Below are 16,807 nucleotides of genomic sequence, written 5' to 3' on the forward strand. Positions count from 1 at the left end.
GAAGGAAGAGTAAATATGCTTTCTCAAAATAGGAGCCCTTCTAGGGGATTTGCTAATGAAGGACAGATGTGTGCTAGATAGAGGATGTCTTTTAGATAGAGGATTTCTTTTTTTTTACATTACAATTTGTGGTAAAGTATATATAACATAAACTTTACCATATAACCATTTTTAGTCACATAATCCAGTGGCATTAATCACATTCACAGTGTTGTGCAGCCACATTGTCTGGGTAACTTTTGGTAATTATGTTTTTCCTATTCAGTGTGTTATTTCTGCAGAGTTATTTTGATAAGTTTCATTTGTCTAGGAGGAACCTGTTTTCTGTGAGTTTTGAGCTTGATTTACATAAATTTATTCACAATATCTTATATGTTTAATCTCTACAGCATCTCTGACTGTGTTCTTTTGGCTTTTTTTATCCTTCTTTTTTTTTTTTTAATATACTTGCATAACTTTTTCCTGTTTTCAAAGAATCAATTTTTTGCTTGATTGATGCTCTCTTTTTTCCCCTAGTTCATCATATCATTCTTTCTTTCCTTCAACTTTTCCTTAACTTTGAGGTTTTTCCTCTAAATTCTTAAATTAAAAAGAGGTTAGTAATGTCATCATTTTTCTAACATAGATATATAAAGCTGACTTATTTCCTAAGATCTGCTTTAGCTGCAGCCTGCAGGTTTTGGTACTCACCACTGTCAATAACCATGTAATATGTATTTTCTAATTCCTAATTTAATTCATTAACTATATCTTTTACCCATGGGTTATTCATAAGTATAATGTTCTCTAAATTTCAAATGCTAATGGATTTTTTTCTTTTAGATTGAACCATGTGAAATTGCTAACATTCAGCCTTTTATAAGCTATAAAATGGCACTTTCATATGGTTCAACATATAGTTGTCTTTTGTTTTTAATATATAACAATTTCATTTGGTCAGACAACATTAGATTGTGAATTTTAAACCAAAGGTAACCACATTCACACAAAAGGTCCTTGTTTCTACCATTTTGTATTTTATTGGGAGTTTTTAAAATGCTAACATTTAATGTTAAAATGTTAACTGGTACATGTGTAACCAGTAATTTTCAATAAAAATCCTCCCCAAATACTGGAATGATTTCTGATACGTGTTGCTGGCTGGTTCTCTGGGATGCAGACTCAGATGGGGTTTAGTACTGGGATGTGTATCAGGGTTGCCCTTGGGGTCAACACTGTGGAATCAGGAGGGAATAAACAGGGTAAGGCAGAGGGAAAGATCAAGCTGGATCACTGGCCAGACGACCTTAGCTGACCCCATGTGAGTTTGGAATGACAATGGCTCTTCAGGGTTGTCCTGACACATCCAATGACCAGGCCTTTAAGCCTCCACCCGGATGGGTCATTGCATGTAGGCTGCCCCCAAAAGGGCTGGTGGTTTAAGGTTGCCCACTGGCAGCACTTACAGCTGCTGGACAACGAGTCTTTGATGGGAGGTCAGGACAGCATGTCTCCATGTCCCCCCTGGGCATGTATCACAGCTCCAGAGGTAGGTGATGAGGGTGTACTGTGGGGGAAACTCTTGATGACTGATGTTTAAGTCAAAATGATGACTTAGTGATTCTCCTCAGTACCCTTTGTTCTGATAAATAGAGGAGAGGGTCCATGTTGGGGAGATATTGGCATTCTCCAGGGTCAGCCCAGTTGTTGCCTCTTCTAGGAAGTCACCTTCAGATCAGTCTTCATCCTGGGTAACTCGGATTTGTGTATTTCCCTGAGCACATTTCGTGTTAAACTGAACCATACTTGGTTAGTGTCCATTGTCTCCATCTTGAGAAACTATTTTTAAACAAGGGGCCTGTTCTTTCTGTTGTGCATGTGGCCTACCCTGTGAGTGTTCACAAGTGGTCTTTTTCTCATTAAACTAAGTGAGAAAAAGACTTGAAACTGTGCCCTGTTCACTTTTTAATTGTCTTCCAGCAGAGTATCTGTACATAGAGGGTGCTCAGTAAATGTTTGTGGAATGAACAAATGATGACTAAGAGCAAAGCTTTCTTCTCAACTTTATAACTTTGAGATTTTAAGAGGTAGCCTGGGATAACAGGAAGCCCTGGTTCTGGAGTCAATCACACTGATCTGTCCTTTCTCTACTACTAACTAGCAGTGTGGGTGTGGGCAGGCAGTAACCAGCCAAGGTGCCAGGACATTAGAATGGCACCATCCCTGACAAAACAGGCTCTGTACATCCTACAGCCACATAGTCTTAGTTATGTGCTTGGGTAAGCATCTCAACCTCTGAATCTCAGCTTCTTTGTCTGGAAAATGAACATAGTTCCTGTTCTTGAACCATTGCTTTGGTTGGGATGATGGATGGACTAAGAGCATCCAAAGACACAGGGTGGAATCCCTGACCTTGGTGATTCTTATCACCAGGAGAGGAGAGCAGGATGGGTGTGGATGAAGGAGGTTTGTAGACTGTGGAAAGTGTACTTGAGGAGGTCCTCATCTGATGGCCTGGACCAAACTGTTCCTCCCCTACATGTAGTTAGAATGACACAGGCACATGGGGAGAAGCACAAGCTCTGGGTCAGGGACAAATCCTGGCTCCTCTGGGTACTGACTGGGTTTGGATACAAGTTCTGCTACCTGGTAAGTGTGGGCTGTTAAGGTTGGGAAGCCTACTGTGCTTCAGTGTCTTTGTCTGAAAGTTGAGGTGGGGATAGTATGATTCTCAGAGTGCTGCTGCAAAGATTAACTGTGACAGTGATACTCAGTGTGGTCTGTACACTAGTGTCGGTCCATGACCTGTTTGTTACCCGGTTAGAGAGAAATATAGGAAATTCAAGAAAGCTAGAAACTCACAACCATCTGTACTGCTGTGACATCCACCCTCAGGATGGGTGGGATCCTGAATACCCCGGGGACCAGTGCGAGTATTGTACTTGTTGGGTGAGGAGGCGCCCCTGGCTAAGCTGCACACCAACCATGCACAGTGGATCATTGATTAGGTTGCAATGGGTTGAAAAAGTAAAATTAAATAAAACATATCTAATCCCAGTCAGGTGAGAAAAACTGCTTTTGAACAATGTTGGGTATGTGATTAGCTGTCAGTAAGTACTACCCTCTCCAGCACCATCCTTTTTATTAATTGTTACCATCATATTTATCTTAAAATTAGAGCACACAGGCTTTCAAAAGGCCCTACTATACATTATCAATGTTTTTAAAAGCACTAAAAAGTTAGAAATAGTTAAATTCCTGTTCAAGTTTAAAGGGTTTTTTCAAGTCTAAAAACAATACTGTGCATATATTTTACCAATTCTATTCTTGAATCATCAGACTGCTCCTAATGTTGAAGAAGCACAACAGGCCACTTTAAAACCTTCAGAATTTTTTTAAACACAGGTTTTAAGTGTAACCTGTTAATTTTCCTTTAAAAACAGAAAGAATGTGGATTAACTGAGCTTTTGTTTTTTAAAACTAATGTTCTAAGAAAAGTGTTTCTTTTTTCCAAAAACTATAGCAGCAATGTGTGTTGAAAACTGGGAGAAATATATATTTACTTTAATTTAGACCTAAAAAATAACATTACTAGAAGGAATCGCATGCCCCAGCCCTGTGAGACCTCCATCTCACTTGGAGGCCCATCTGACTTGCCTTAGGAGTCAAACTGGGATTGTGTGATTTTTTTTTTTTAAATAAGAACCAAGGTTAAAACTTAGATACACTAGGAATATTCTACTAGATGTTTACATTGGATGGTCCTGACTAAATTCACTGTTTCGCTCAGCAAACATGCTCACAAATATCCATCCCAATAGGTGGAAGCTTTGGGTATTCCACACCAGTGTTTGATCCAAATGCTATCATATTTAATTCTGGAGGATGTTACAGGAAAAACATTTTTAAAATTAAAATTTTCAGATTATCTACACAAAAAAATGAGTCTCTGAGATGGAGTTTATCACATTAGAAATGTCATAAGTAAATAACGATAAACAGAGGACTGAGGGCTTTTAAACCCTACATTTTACAACATTAAAATTTTTTTAAAATCCATGAGTTTATACTGATTCCTTTAAGACATAGATAGTAGGAAGAGGGAGCTCTTTTTCTTTTTTTTTTTTTTGCAGTAGAAGGTCAACTCACAAATGTAGACAGATTGACAGAAACATACCATATAGCAGCCATTCTTGTCATAAATAATTCAGACAAAATTCATCATTCTCTGAATATACAGTGAATGTCCATGGGTTGGGGGAGACACAGCATTTTCATGGACTCAAAGTATCTTCTCAGATTAATTCTTTAGGGAAGAATTGTATTTTCAAAGTGGAAAAATCTGGCAAACACCTGGCTAAGCAAATAACCAGAGTTCAGTTCAGTTCAGTTCAGTCGCTCAGTCGTGTCCGACACTTCGCGACCCCATGAATCACAGCACGCCAGGCCTCCCTGTCCATCACCAATTCCCAGAGTTCACTCAAATTCATGTCCACAGAGTCGGTGATGCCATCCAGCCATCTCATTCTCTGTCGTCCCCTTCTCCTCCCTCTCCAACCTTTCCCAGCATCAGTCTTTTCCAGTGAGTCAACTCGTCCCATGAGGTGGCCAAAGTATTTCAGTTTCAGCTTTAGCATCAGTCCTTCCAATGAGCACCCAGGATTGATCTCCTTTAGAATGGAAAGGTTGGATCTCCTTGCAGTCCAAGGGACTCTCAAGAGTCTTCTCCAACACCACAGTTCAAAAGCATCAATTCTTCGGCGATCAGCTTTCTTCACAGTCCAACTCTCACATCCATACATGACCACGGGAAAAACCATAGCCTTGACTAGACGGACCTTGGTTGGCAAAGTAATGTCTCTGCTTTTTAATTTACTATCAAGGTTGGTCATAACTTTCCTTCCAAGGAGTAAGCGTCTTTTAATTTCATGGCTGCAATCAGCATCTGCAGTGATTTTGAAGCCCCCAAAAATAAAGTCTGATACTGTTTCCACTGTTCTTCCATCTATTTCCCATGAAGTGATGGGACCAGATGCCATGATCTTTGTTTTCTGAATGCTGAGCTTCAAGCCAACCTTTTCACTCTCCTCTTTCACTTTCATCAAGAGGCTCTTTAGTTCCTCTTCACTTTCTGCCATAAGGGTGGTGTCATCTGCATATCTGAGGTTATTGGTATTTCTCCCGGCAATCTTGATTCCAGCTTGTGCTTCTTCCAGCCCAGCGTTCCTCATGATGTACTCTGCATATAAGTTAAATAAGCAAGGTGACAATATACAGCCTTGACGTACTCCTTTTCCTAGTTGGAACCAGTCTGTTGTTCCATGTACAGTTCTGACTGTTGCTTCCTGACCTGCATACAGGTTTCTCAAGAGGCAGGTCAGGTGGTCTGGGATTCCCATCTCTTTCAGAATTTTCCACAGTTTATTGGGATCCACACAGTCAAAGGCTTTGGTATAGTCAATGAAGCAGAAATAGATGTTTTTCTGGAACTCTCTTGCTTTCTCCATGATCCAGCGGATGTTGGCTATTTGATCTCTGGTGCCTCTGCCTTTTCTATAAACTGCTTGAACATCTGGGAGTTCACGGTTCACATATTGCTGAAGCCTGGCTTGGAGAATTTTGAGCATGACTTTACTAGCATGTGAGATGAGTGCAATTGTACGGTAATTTGAGTATTCTTTGGCATTCCCTTCTTTGGGATTGGAATGAAGACTGACCTTTTCCAGTCCTGTGGCCACTGCTGAGTTTTCCAAATTTGCTAGCATATTTAGTGCAGCACTTTCACAGCATCATCTTTCAAGATTTGAAATAGGTCAACTGGAATTTCATCACCTCCACTAGCCTTGTTCGTAGTGATGCTTTCTAAGGCCCACTTGACTTCACATTCCAAGATGTCTGGCTCTAGGTCAGTGATCACATCGTGACTATCTTGGTCGTGAAGATCTTTTTTGTACAGTTCTTCTGTGTATTCTTGCCACCTCTTCTTAATATCTTCTGCTTCTGTTAAGTCCATACCATTTCTGTCCTTTATTGAGCCGATCTTTGCATGAAATGTTCCCTTGGAATCTCTCATTTTCTTGAAGAGATCTCTTGTTTTTTCTATTCTGTTGTTTCCCTCTATTTCTTTGCATTGATCGCTGAGGAAGGCTTTCTTATCTCTCCTTGCTATTCTTTGCAACTCTGCATTCAGATGCTTATATCTTTCCTTTTCTCCTTTGCTTTTCGCTTCTCTTCACAGCTATTTGTAAGACCTCCTCAGACAGCCATTTTGCTTTTTTGCATTTCTTTTCCATTGGGATGGTCTTGGTCCCTGTCTCCTGTACAATGTCACGAACCTCCGTCCAGAGTTCCTCAGGCACTCTATCAGATCTAGTCCCTTAAATCTATTTCTCACTTCCACTGTATAATCATAAGGGGTTTGATCTAGGTCATATCTGAATGGTATAGTGGTTTTCCCTATTTTCTTCAATTTCAGTCTGAATTTGGCAATAAGGAGTTCATGATCTGAGCCACAGTTAGCTCCTGGTCTTGTTTTTTCTAACTGTATACAGCTTCTCCATCTTTGGCTGCAAAGAATATAATCAATCTGATTTTGGTCTTGACCACCTGGTGATGTCCATGTGTAGAGTCTTCTCTTGTGTTGTTGGAAGAGGATGTTTGCTATGACCAGTGTGTTCTCTTGGCAAAACTCTATTAGCCTTTGCCCTGCTTCATTCCGTGCTCCAAGGCCAAATTTGCCTGTTACTCCAGGTGTTTCTTGACTTCCTACTTTGGCATTCCAGTCCTCTATAATAAAAAGGACATCGTTTTTGGGTGTTAGTTCTAAAAGGTCTTGTAGGTCTTCATAGAACCATTCAACTTCGTCTTCTTCAGCATTACTGGTTGGGGCATAGGCCTGGATTACTGTAATACTGAATGGTTTGCCTTGGAAACAAACAGAAATCATTCTGTCATTTTTAAGATTGCATCCAAGTACTGCATTTCGGACTCTTTTGTTGACCATGATGGCTACTCCATTTCTTCTAAGGGATTCCTGTCCACAGTAGTAGATATAATGGTCATCCGAGTTAAATTCACCCATTCCAGTCCATTTTAATTCACTGATTCCTAGAATGTCTACGTTCACTCTTGCCATCTCCTGTTTGACCACTTCCAATTTGCCTTGATTCATGGACCTAACATTCCAGGTTCCTATGCAATATTGCTCTTTACAGCACCGGACCTTGCTTCTATCACCGGTCACATCCACAACTGGGTATTGGTTTTGCTTTTCCTCCATCTCTTCATTCCTTCTAGAGTTATTTCTCCACTGATCTCCAGTAGCATACTGGGCACCTACCGACCTGGGGAATTCCTCATTCAGTATCCTATCATTTTGCCCTTTGATACTGTTCATGGGGTTCTCAAGGCAAGTATACTGAAGTGGTTTGCCATTCCCTTCTCCAGTGGACCACATTCAGCTGTGGTCCATGTGATCAGATCGACTAGTTTCCTGTGATTATGGTTTCAGTGGGTCTGCCCTCTGATGCCCCCTCGCAATACCTACCGTCTTATTTGGGTTTCTCTTACCTTGGGCATGGGATATCTCTTTACAGCTGCTCCAAGAAAGCACAGCCGCTGCACCTTACCTTGGATGAGGGGTATCTCCTCAAGGCCGCCCCTCCTGACCTTGAACGTGGAGTAGCTCCTCTCGGCCCTCCTGCGCCCGCGCTGCCACCGCCTATTGGATGTGGGGCAGTTCCTCTCGGCCGCCGGCCCTGGCCTCAGGCGTGGGGTAGCTCCTCTCGGCTGAGCTTCTTTGCGTGGTTGGTCACGCTGGGGCCGGCGTCTCCCGCGTCTGCGCCGGCGGGGCCAAGTAACCAGAGTAAATAATGTTAATAGTGAACCTACTGACAGCCTTGAGTTTTTTTTCGTGTTTCTTTAAAAATTTAAGTATTGTTGATTTACAATAGTGTCTTGATTTCTGCTGCACAGCAGTGATTCCGTTATACATATACATACATTCTTTTTCATACCAGTTAAATAAGCAGGCGACAATATGCAGGTCATACTCCTTTCCCAACTTTGCTCCAGGTGGTTGTTCCACGTCCGGTTATAGCTGTTGCTTCTTGACCTGATACAGGTTTCTCAGGAGACAGGTAAGGTGGTCTTTAAGTTTTCCAGTTTGTTTTGATCTACAGAGTCAAAGGCTTTAGCATAGTCAGTGAAGCAGAAGTAGATATTTTTCTGAGCAGAAACCATAATACGTACAAAGTCTGGAAATGTACTTCCTGGTCCTTTACAGAAAAACACTGCCCACCCTGCCCCAGAGCCCTGCTGTTCTAAGTGTGACCTTTGGACACCCAGCATTGGCTGGCCTGGGAGGCAGTTAGGACATGGAATCTTGTCTCCACCCCAGACTTACGGACTCAGAATCTCCAGATCCCAGGTGAGCACTGCTAACAGTACAATTAGAGAAGCGCTGATTTAGAGGACGTGATCAGGGCATCTGGCCGTTGCACCCTCCCCAAGGTGCAGGCTGCCAGAGAGGACCAGGGGGTGTGGCCACCTGGAGCCCCACCCCCTCCAGGCCATGCTCTGAGCACCTGGACCCTAGCATCCCTGCTCCCAGCGCCAGTGCAAGCCTCCCTCCTGGGACCCATCTCCCATCCTGACAGGTGGGCAAGATACAGCATTTATGGGGAGGGAAGAGGGTGGCCTGAACTTGGACTTAAAGGCTGGGGGTGCTCTTGCTTGAGCAGCAGATTCCTCAGGGCACAGAGAGGGTCAGAGCAGAGGTGGGAAGAGCAGGGGGAGGGCTGGGGGCTGGGGCGGCCCCTTCCTCTGCTGTCCTGTCTTCTGGCTTGGAGCTTAGTGTCTGCTAGGTTTTAATAGTTAGGAAGGTGTACTTGGCAGTTTTGTTTGATTTATAACTTTCAAATATTTATTTATTTTTTTCATCTTGAGGATATCTTTTTTTTTTTTAAGATTTTTTTAAACTTTTTTTTAATTGAAGGCTAATTATTTTACAATATTATATTGGTTGGTTTTGCCATGCATTGACATGAATCCGCCCCGGGTGTACATGAGTTCCCCCTCCTGAACTCCCCTCCCACCTCCTGAACTCCCCTTATCCTCCCTCTGGGTCATCCCCGCACAGCCTTCATTTGTACTCTTGACCCAGAGCCCACAGATGTGAGTGGCAGGTCTATTCAATGTTTCTCAGAGTGTTCACAGGACCCCCTGCATCCCAATCCCCCAATCCACTGGGATGTTTGATAAAAATTCAAATTCCCAGGCCCCACTGTGTGACCTCCTGGATCAGATCTTTGGGAATGGAACCTAGGACTCTGCATTCTGACTCCCTCCCCTGGTGACTCTGATCCACAGCAGAGCTACAGGAGCACTTATAATAGGCCGGGGGTGGGGGGAGGTATGTAGAAGGGAGCTGCCACAAGTGGTGGGAAGTGTCAGGGAGAGAGAGGGAGGGCCCAGGTCAGAGGAAGGCGCTGACACCAGCTCACACTTTCCTGCTTCTCTCCTGATTCTCCTCACAACCTGGCCTGACCCCACCCCCGGGAGCTGGCTGCAGGGAGAAGCTTCCAGAATGGGGCAAGGGCGTCCTCCTGCCGACTGTGGGGCTCTCGGGAGTTGGGGGGGGTGGTTGCCCTGCAGAAGGAGGGATCCAAATCAGGGGCACTAGGAGCAAAGGGGCTGTGGGCGCCTGGAGGGACCACCTGAACCCACCGGGGAGTCGGGCTGAAGGGCTGGGCAGATCTTTGGAGAGGAGAGAACTCCGGGTCCTGCCAGGACATGGGAGGAGCTAGGACAGACTGTGTGGTCCCACCTGCCTGGGCTCAGAGGCTGCATCTGTCAGTTAGGAGTCATATGACCTTGAGCAATTTCCTTAAGCTCTGTAGGCTTGTTTCCTTGTCTGTGAGATGGGGATCCTAATACCCTCTAGGCTCGTGTTACAGGTAAACATGGTCATTAAGTCAAAACAACTCTTTGCTATACAGGAGGGTGGAATATACAGCAGGACTGTTGCCGTTTACTGTGAAGCTTGTCAAATTATAGCTCTGCACTTTCTGATGTTTGATATCATAGGCGCTTGTCACTGGCTGTTAAGACCAATTTCCTCAAACCGTAGGCACAGGACGTCTCCAGGCACAGATGTGCGAGACCCACGCTTGGCCGGTGACCTAGAGCTCCCTGAGCTTCCCTGTGCAGGAGCGACTCCTGAAGTTACTGCTGAGCTGCTCATCACATACAGTTCCCACGATTTCCCTCCCAGCAAGCCACACCTTGGGAATCCTGCTCTTAGGGTTGTGATGAACTAAGGCTGTGCTTTTATGAAACCTCCAGGGACAACTGTACCGTACTGAAAATGACCACCAAGAAGCAGCAGAATTCAGGCATCCAGCTGAGCAAAGGGGAAAGGCCATGGAATGTGGGTCTGGTGGGCCACACAGGCAACAAGAAGGGTGGGGGCCCTAGCCTCACCCTCCCCATCTACCCCACCCTCCACACACAGGAAACACACACTCCTGCAGAATCACCTGATCACGTTTACTGTTTCTTTGTCCAGGTATGGTTCTTTACGGCTTCCCTGGTGGTTCAGACAGTAAAGAATCTGCCCGCAATGCAGATCCGGGCAGATCTGGGTTCGATCCCTAGGTCGGCATCTCCAGACTTTCTCTCTTCTCTCCAGCCCGAGCTCCAATGTGTCTTAATCCCTTTCAGTTCCTCGAATTCACCAACCTCTCCTTTGTTCTGGATCTTTGGGCCCATCTTTCCACTGCCTGGAGCCTCCCCTATGTCTTTTATTGACTGACTCTTGCTCTCAGCTCACAGGTGAAACAGGGGTCTGCCAAGCAGGACTCCTCCTCCGTGAGATGAGACCCCTGTCCCCTCTCCTGACTCTCCTGTGTCCGCTTCTTTCTCATCTCCATGCTCCTTTCTCATCTCCATCCTCCTTCCGCCTGGAAGGATAGCAGCTGTGTCTCCTCCAGGGACCCCAGCACCTCTCTGGGAGCCTGGCCCACAGGAGGGCTCAGCTAGTTCAGCTAGACTTTGAAAGCACCCAGGCTGTAGGTGAACAACTTTCCAGTCCCCAATGCTTCTTTTCCCCTTGAATTAGGGACTTAGTGGCTAACAAATTTCAGGTGTGGTTGGGGGCGGGCATCAGAGTAAGGACACATGTATGATTTAAACAGAAGACAGTTGGAAGGAGAAGGGAGAAAAGAACTTGCTAGTTCAGGAAGAGCCTAGCCAACAGGCAGTTGCCGTGATTTGCACAAAGCCTGTCCCGTGTGTGTGAAGGGGGCTCCCAGGATGAATGTGCCATGGAGAAGTTCCCTGAGGGCTCACTCTGGCTATTCTGACATGTTGAGGCTCTGAGGTCAAGGCTGTGAATGGAAACTGACTTGAGGAAGACACGTGTTGTGTCTCTTTGTATAAATCGTTGCTACCCTCCACCCAAAGTACAGATATCACACACTTTATAGTGTCCAGATCTCTCATCCGCTCCCAGGGTAGGAAGGACATGGATATCACTTAGTCCTGTCCTTCAGCCTCTGCAAATTCTTCCCTCATCTTCCCCAGAAGAGCAGGCCTGAGGCCAAGAGAAGGCTTGTCTCGTCTCCATCACCAGCCCCCTGACTGCTGAGTGAGCCCGTGACTTAGGTGGGGAGAAGGGTGAGATGAAGGAGCGCCCTCTAGACCCAGCTGGTCCGCCCCCTGCCCTGACCCCAGCACCTCCACCCTTCTGTTCCCTCCGCCCTTGGACTTCCCCTCACATCCATTCAGGCCTTCCCAGAGTTCTATCTTCCCAGCCCAGAGATCAAACCTGGATCTCCAGTGTTGCAGGCAGATTCTTTACCATCTGAGGAACCAGGAAGGTGGCACCCTGCCTGAGAATCTTGAAAGAGGAGAGTGAAAAAGCTGGGTTAAAACTCAACATTCAAAAAACTAAGATCATGGCATCTGGTCCCATTACTTCACGGCAAATAGAGTGGGGGCATCTGAAGGAGAAAACGCTCTGATGCTGTTGGCTCCTGGGTCTAGTGTGAGCCTGAGTCTCCTGGACAATGGATTTCCCTCAAGAATCCCACCTCTGAGAGTTCCTGGCTGTCTTGTTCTTAACAGAACAGAAGGTCTACACACCTCACCTGGCTTCTACAAGGTGGGGGGCAACGAGTTTCCAAGGGTAAGCATCATGTTTCAAGGGAACAATGCAGACCACACTTGAATTTAAGAATCAAACAATTTTCTTGGTTAGTCTAGTGCTTCTCCCTTATCTAAATCTCTAGGAGAATCCTACTGTTATTGGGCATAACAAGGTTTGATTTCTTCCTATTTGGTCACCTACACTCCTGAGTCAGACTTCAAAAAGGGTCCTTCTGCCAGGAGTCACTTTTACACATAGAATGAGAAGTTTGATTCAGAATGAGAGGAGAGCTTTATTCCCAATAAAGCGTGAGAGGTAGGAGTTTGGTCTAGAGCACATGCTCTCCCTCAAACCAGTAGGGCTGTTTTATATGATTCCTGTCAGCTGGGAGGGGGTGAGGTTCTCACAGGAGGGCTCAGCTGTGCTGCTTGAAGCTCCAGATCACAGTGCCGGGTGCGGCATCTCTGTGCACTGCCCTCTGAGCTGAGGTGTGGCCATTTCGCATCAGGGCATCTGGTCTGAAAGGCTGGGTGCAAGGTCTCTGCAGGAGGCACTCTGTGATCAAGTGAAACTCAACTCAGCACAAAGAAGAAGAAATAAGGTTAGACTATCTGATGAGCAGATTCTGTGCTTTCTCCCCAGGAACTGTTGACGGGCTCTTCTGTCCCCATCCTTCTCCTCGTCCTGAAGGTGCTGAGGGCACAGGTCTGGCTCCTGCAGCTCCTTTCTGCTGAGTGTGGGGTTATCAGGCCCTGGGGAGGAATGAGACTTCTCTCACCACCTGTGGACACGTCTGCTGCCCCTGGGCCTCGGCCCTAACTGCACTGTCCCTGCGAGACCGCTGTCTGGAGGTTTCTAGATTCTCAGGGTCGTGGAGGGGCCCAGGAAAGGCACAAACCCAGTGGTGCTCAGGTGGCCCCATCACTCTGGCCCCAGATTCTTCCCCAGATCAGGCAGCCTGGTGTCTGCAGCCCAGTGTCCATCTTCGCCTCCTGCAGTGAGGCTACATGCATGCTTGTGAAAACAGCTCCACATACCACCTGGTGCACAGGTTCCTCCCCAGGCAGAGGCAACTCGGTCCCCAGGACCATCCCGGCCAGGGAGGCAGTGGTCTTATGTCACACTAGAAGCCCAGGCGGGTCTCATCGGCCAGCATCGCAAGGGTGGCTGTTACCTTTTTTATGGTGAGTGTTGTACATGGTTCCTTCAGCCAAGGTCTTTAACTGCCCTGGGTGCAACAATTGCTACAATTAGTCATTTGCTCTTTGGGGACACACTTTCATTGTTTTCTGGAAGAAAAGCTTCAGGTCAGAGAGATGTTCACACAAGTAGTCCAGGGGACCCAATTGCTCCAGGTTGTCTCCTCATGGGTGGGTGCTCAGGCCTCCCTTCTCTCAAGTGTGATGTCCCCGAGTGACCTCCTGCAGCTTCTGGCTGATGGTAGTCGGCATCACCAGGTGGGGTCCGCTTCTCTCAGGAGTGACTGGTACTGCAGGCTGCTGGTTTTCAGGTTTCTAGATCCGCCTGGTCCCCTGGCTGGAAGGAGTGGAGGGCAGGTGCGCAGGTGCAGCCCCCCCACCTGGTTACCATAGTTTCTCCTGCCTGGAGGGCACACTTGAGTTGTTTCATTTCAAAGGGTCTAAAATGTCTCCTCTTTCAGACTTGGGGAGTGGGTCTACCATTCATGAGCTCAAACACACTTGACTTTATCCTTGTGAGCTAATTACATGCAGAGCAAGGCAATTGGGAGTAATTTAATCAATTCTTTTTGAGTCTTCTGGCATAGCTTGACAAAGTTCCTTTTAAGGTCTGGTTGTATCTCTTTCCCGGATAAGCAGGGTCTCCAGGCTGAGTGTAAGGTCCATTTTATGTCCAAGGCACTTGTCATCCCTTTTGTCACTTGAGGCAGAAATGCTGGGCCATTATCACTTTGTGTTGACAAAAAAGCAAATAGTAATCAGACTAAGAAAGAATAGAGAATTTTATTCAAGCCAAATGAAGGTGCCAACCAGGAAACAGGTTCTTAAAAGCTGTGAGAACATATTCATTGATCAGGAATTAAAGATGCATTTTCATACATTTTTGAGACAAATTATGTATCAGGTTGACAGGTTAGCATCATATCCATAGTTCAACCAACAAAGTGGGGTGTTTTTTTTTTTTTGTCTTTTTTAAAATTACTCATGTACAGACAAGCCTGTGGTCCATGTGACCCTTTATACCCTTGTATGAGATGAAAAAGAAACAATCATAGAATTATTATAGTGCTGGCTTCTGAAGAAAGGGGCCAGCTTTCTCTCACAGATAGATTTCATCCTCCTGCTTTGAGGAGGTCTGGTTAATGTGTAATGTAGATGCATGTTGCACTTTGGGAAAGTCCTGCCATAAATGGAGCATGTCAGTTGTCATTTATGATTTTCCTCATCACAAGGATCCTGTGAGCCCAAACCTCAGGGTTCTCTCTCTTACTTAGCCACTTTGCCATTTCAGTTCTAGTGGGGAGCCCTTCTGCCCAGTCTGAACAATGTCCACTAGCGCCTAGGGACGCCTGAAGGTGCCCTGTGCTGCTGGCATGACAGTGCGGTCAGTCTGCCAATCTCCAGGATGCGTCCCTCTGGTCTGAATGGGCTTTATCTGGGGTCTGAGTATCCACTATGCAACATGGGGCATGTCTCAACCATCAGACTGGCTATACTTTTCATGCCTGGAGTCACCATGAGTTATCACCTAACCAATTATGCAGAGCTTCCCTCCTGTAATGAGTCCCTATGAGTCTCCCCTGATGGTTTGAGAAGCTGAAGTGTGGGGAAAGAACTATTGCTTATGTTCAGTAACTAACCCCACATGGCCTCCTAGATCTCCATCTGTTACTGAACCAGACTTGGCTCAGCTTGCCCTCTCATGGTAAAGCCAATCTACTGACATCAGGTTGTGGTGAAGGAAAGTGCAGCCTTTATTGCAGGTGCCGAATAAGAAGCAATGCTTAAAAACCTGGAAAACACAAATGGATTTTAGGAAAGGGTGTTTAAAGGCAAGGTGAAGGAGTTGCAGGGTATGTGATTAGCTCGTGCACAATACAGTACATTCTTTGGGATAGGAATAAAAACTGACCTTTTCCAGTCCTGTGGCCACTGCTGAGTTTTCCAAATTTAGCATATCTCCAAATACCCCAAACATGGGGATGTCCAGTATCTCCTCACGGCCACTCCAGCCCTGCGCAACCGCCACTTTGTTATAAGACTGGCCCCATTTTCCCAAAGCAGCCCACTTTCCCATCATAGTTTATTGAATAATTCTCCCTCTTCCCCATTATTGGAAATCAGTGGCCTAGTTTATGAACCGTGTCCAGCTGGGGACTAGACTGTCCAGTCTGCTGAGACTCTCCCTGGCAATGTCCCCCCTGTCCTCACTGCAGCCTCTGGGGTGAGCTCTGCATTTCTTTCCCCCCTCATCCCAGAGGCCAGAAGGTTGGGGGTGAGTGCAGGACCTGTCCCCAGAGATGAGGCGGGGCAGGGTCTTGGACCAGATGCATTTGGCCCTTCAGGGAGTGATTACATCCTCGCTACCCTGACACTGGCCACATTTCAGTCAATGAACTGTCCCCTTGCAAAGGGAGTGTGGACGTGGAAACTGTCTCTGGTGTTAAGACAGACTCTCCAGAGACTTTTGTCAGAGAAGCTGATGACACAAGGGGTATGTGAACTGGCTGAGTGCTGAGATGGTTTAGGGAGGTGATCCTGTTGAAAACTCACTGAATCAGCTTGAGAGGTGTCAACTAGTGTTCATTCAAATGTGTATTAGTTGCTTTCTTTTCTTTATGATTATTCTGTTTATTTTGCTAACTTCTTAAACTGGCTGTATACTTGTATTCTCATTGCTTTTCCTTTTTATGTAAAGTCTACTACATTTTAGGCCTCAGTGGATAATGTTTTCCATACCCTGTAGGTTTTAAGACTTTGTATTTTTGTTATCTTTCTGTAATGATGTTGTTTTTAAATGTCATGTACTCAGTGAATGATATAAACACATTGTAAATTTCAGTTTTCTAATAAAAAATTTTGAAAAAAAAATGTGTCAAGCAGATAATTTGCCTTTCTGATCCCAACACTTGTTAACACCCTTCCTTTTGTATACCTTTTGTAGAACAAATAGACTGTCAGATATTTCTCAAGCAAAATGGGTTTACTTGGGATCAGCAACGATTCCATACCTGTAATCATGGTGAGCCATTTGCAAATCCTCTAAATGCTAGGGACAGAGAACATTTTTATAGAGGGGAAAAGCAAGTTGGGAGGGCTAGAGTATAGACTCCACAGCTTTTCATTGGCTGAGTCCTTGCCAGGAAAGAAGAGAAGTCTTTCTTCATCCTGTTGGGTGCTGCTATCAAAGTTAGCAACCTTATCCATCAAAGTTAGCAGAGGCTTTCTACTGGGGCCCACAAGGAGTAACTCAGGAACTCTGCTGTAGTGACGGCTGTTCATTGTCTGGTGGGACATCTTTAGACCAACACAGATCCTCCCAGTTGGCCCCTCATCAGCCTTGGGAGGTGTTACTCCTATTCACCAGAGGCCCATACCCAGAGGTTATGTGGCTAGTCCAAAGTTCTAACAACCAGAAAGTGGCAAAGTCTAGATTCTGCACAGGAAGAGTTCTACCCGAGGCACACTGAGAGGATTTTTT

Source organism: Moschus berezovskii, chromosome 13 (genome assembly GCF_049115385.1).
Source record: "Moschus berezovskii isolate FMDL1 chromosome 13, NW_MosBer_1.0, whole genome shotgun sequence".
NCBI lineage: Eukaryota > Metazoa > Chordata > Mammalia > Artiodactyla > Moschidae > Moschus > Moschus berezovskii.